This window comes from Suricata suricatta, chromosome 12 (genome assembly GCF_006229205.1).
Source record: "Suricata suricatta isolate VVHF042 chromosome 12, meerkat_22Aug2017_6uvM2_HiC, whole genome shotgun sequence".
NCBI lineage: Eukaryota > Metazoa > Chordata > Mammalia > Carnivora > Herpestidae > Suricata > Suricata suricatta.
The window spans coordinates 4,462,417-4,465,804 of NC_043711.1; the positions used below are offsets into that span (position 1 = coordinate 4,462,417).

At 43.5% G+C, this 3,388-nt stretch overlaps 1 protein-coding gene across 1 annotated transcript in view; it reads right to left on the minus strand.

Moving 5' to 3' along the window:
- Positions 1–3,388, minus strand: part of C3 (complement C3) — a 47,960-nt gene that overhangs the window by 43,539 nt on the left and 1,033 nt on the right.

Below are 3,388 nucleotides of genomic sequence, written 5' to 3' on the forward strand. Positions count from 1 at the left end.
AGAAAGTCTGCCCATTTACTGAAACCGCAATTACCAAGTGGCATGAACAATAGGAGAACTAACTCCAGTCTCTGATCCATTTAGGTCAAGCAGTCAAGCGCACACATTTTCAAGCAGGGGAAGCAGGGTCCCAAAGGCCACACAGCACTTCTGGCTGGATGGACCCCAACAGATAGGATGGTAAGGCCCCTCTTACCCGTCATTGGCTAGCCAGCCCACGCCTCTTGCCATAATATAGCTCTTCATTGGCCTCCTGATCGGCCATTTCGAGCTTGTGATAATGGACCTGGATAGGCTGCATTTTGATAGTATCTATTTGCTGCCTCAGAAATGCCATGACTTTATTAAACAGAACAGGGCCCAGAGATACTAGGATCAACAATTCCAGAATAGGTCCTAAGAGTGGGAGAAGACAATTTTCCATTTAAGAGTTGCAAAGCTTTGATACCATGATTGTCATACCAGGAAGAGTTAATATTGACAAGAATCATAAGGTGGTTGTTTTACAATCATCATCATATGGACATTCATTCCAGAGGTGACACGATTAGACAAAATACATTCTTTACAGTTTATACTATAAGTATCAGATTGTTTTTTAATCTGCAAAGAGGTAGGATTTTTAGAGTTAATAGTACTCGACCCATTGACATAACTGCTTCTTTTAGGCCATCAACCTTAAGTATTTTATCAAAAAAATTTTAAGTAGTAAAAGCCAATGCTATATTTTTAGACATATTGTAAACAAGGGGACTATTTTTGGTGTTAAATGACGGACAGATATCATTTGTCCGTTTGCAGGAACGTAGGTGGAGTCTTCTTATCTTCTGATTTAGGTTGTCGGTTGTCATCTCTGATGTAATCAGGCGATCTGGCACCCAGATGGATGAATTGCTTTCCTGTGGGAAAATACAAGCAAAACCTCGACCCACAGTTAGTAAAACATCAGGGCCTTTTTAAGTTCCTGAGAGCACATCTTTCCATTTTACTAGGGCTGTGTAGTTAATTTGTTCTGCCAATGCTTAAGCTTTAGGGTTTCTCCGGAATTATCTGGAGTCAGGTGATTTAAAACAAACATAATGGAGAACCAGGGGGAGCGGAGGAGGGAGAGAGAGTTGGGGAGAGAGAGGGCTGCAAAACTTGAGAGACTATTGAATGCTGAGAATGAACTGAGGGTTGAGTGGGAAGGGGGAGGGGGGAGAAGAGGTGGTGGTGATGCTGGAGGGCACTTAAGGGGAAGAGCACTGGGTGTTGTATGGAAAACAATTTGACGATAAAATATTATGGAAAAAATAAAAATAAAAAAACATATAATGAGTTAAGATCTGATGAGGTGAGGCATACTTAAAATCTGAATTTTGAAGTCTCACTATTTGATTTTTTAAAATTTGATTAGTTCTTTTAATGATGGCTTGGCCTTGGGGATTATAAGGAGTCCCAGTTAAATGTTGAATGTGAAACTGTTCACAGAGATTTTTTAAACTTTTTGATGTATATGTTGACCCATTATCAGTCTTAATTTTGAAAGGCATTCCTAGTGCAGAGAAGCATTGAAATAAATGTTGTTGAACATCCTTAAAAGCCTCTCCAGTTTGGGCAGATGCGAAAAATGCATGAGAGTAAGTATCCACCATGATTTGGACAAAGGACGGTTTTCCAAAAGAAATAACATGCGTTACCTCCATCTGCCATAAAGCATTAGGTTTTAAACCTCTGGGATTAATGCCCACACGTGAGACCCCTGAGTTAGTAGGTGGGCAGGAAGGACAGTTCTTAACTATTTGTTGAGCCTGTTCTTGAGTAATTTTAAATTGTAGCCTCAGAGACTTCGGGCCTTGATGATGAATCTTATGAGATTTTTGGGCTTCATGCACAGGATCCATAGCTAAACAAGTAACTTAAGTGTGAAAGTCAGCTAAAGCATTTCCCTCAGAGAGGGGGCCAGGCAGTTTAGAATGAGCTCTGATGGGTCCTATGTAAAAAGGCTCTTGGCGTTGCTGTACTTTAACCTGTAATAAAAGTAAACTTGAAGTTTCTGTTTTGGAGACAGGAACTGTTGCAGTTTTAAGTGCTGGAAAGAGTCCAACCACATATCTAGAGTTTGAAAATAGATTAAACCTCTGGAGTTTCTTGAAATAATCTAATAACAGCAACAAGTTCATCTCTCTGGGCTAAAGTTTCCCTAGTTTGAAAAGAAATAATTTTAGGTTCAGATGGGGGAGAAGATCATTTGTGTAACCCAGGAGTGGGAAGTTTTTCAGGGGGCATGGGAAGGGGGTATGGCACCCTTGCCTCTCACATGCTAAAGAGGGCCAAACTGTGAAGGACATCTGTACAATAACATCTTAACTCAAGTGATTTAACCTCTGAGGACCTGGATCAGCTGAAGGGCTGTAAGGGCACGAGAGCTTTGCTCCATCACGCTCTCCTTACTGGCTCCTTGCTGTTGCTTCCCATGTTTCCCACTATTGTTTTTAATCGTACAAGATGCACGTTGGCATTAGTCAATGTTCCTGCCCAAATGTGTGCACGAAAGCAGGGTGGCAAATTAGGGAGAAGAGGTCTTAAAAGCCCGTTGCTTAACTGACATGGGGCCAGCAGAAGGCAGGACAAGAGAATTCCCAGTTAAAACATTTTTGAGACAAATTTAGAACTAGAATAACATTTACAGTAGTGTGTTTCCATGTTTTAATTTCTTATCTAGTTTGAATATAGGTTTTAGTTCTGAAAATTTCTACCTATTTTCGTATTAGCCTTAAAGATGTCAAATGCCTGTATTTGTCCCAAAAGTCCTTTTTGCAAATCTCCTCAGCGTCTGAGGAGCCGATAAGAAAGCCCAGCCAAGCTGTCTCCGGCCTTGAGCTGGGATTGATAACAGAGTCCTGCCCTGCAGGTGGCTGATCTTAGGTCAAGGCACACATCTCTTCCCCTGGCAGCTCTTCTGGCAGCTCTCCACACCCCTCCTCTCAGACGTCTTTCCTGACGCTCCACAAAGCAGAGTTCTTTCCTGGGAAGACACACCACAGGGCCGGGAGGGTCTGTGCGGCACTCTGCCCCACCCCCCCCGCACCTGACCACAGCATGGCAGAGGGACTCCTGCACCAGCATTGGGATGGAACCATGGAAAGGGATTGGTGAACAAATGCATGGCCAAAACCAGATTGGCCGCCAGGCTCTGCTGTCTGAGGCGGGAGCTCTCTGGCCCTCGGTGTTCCTACACCACTAAGTAGGTATAACAGGGAAAGGTCCCTGCTCACCACTGACCTTGACCCTGAGGAGACCATGGCAGGGGAAGGTGTGTCTGTGTCGGTGGAGGACATGCCCTTGGCTTAGTCACCCCAGCACACACTGGCCCCAGGGACTGAAAAACTTAGGAAACGGTATTGAG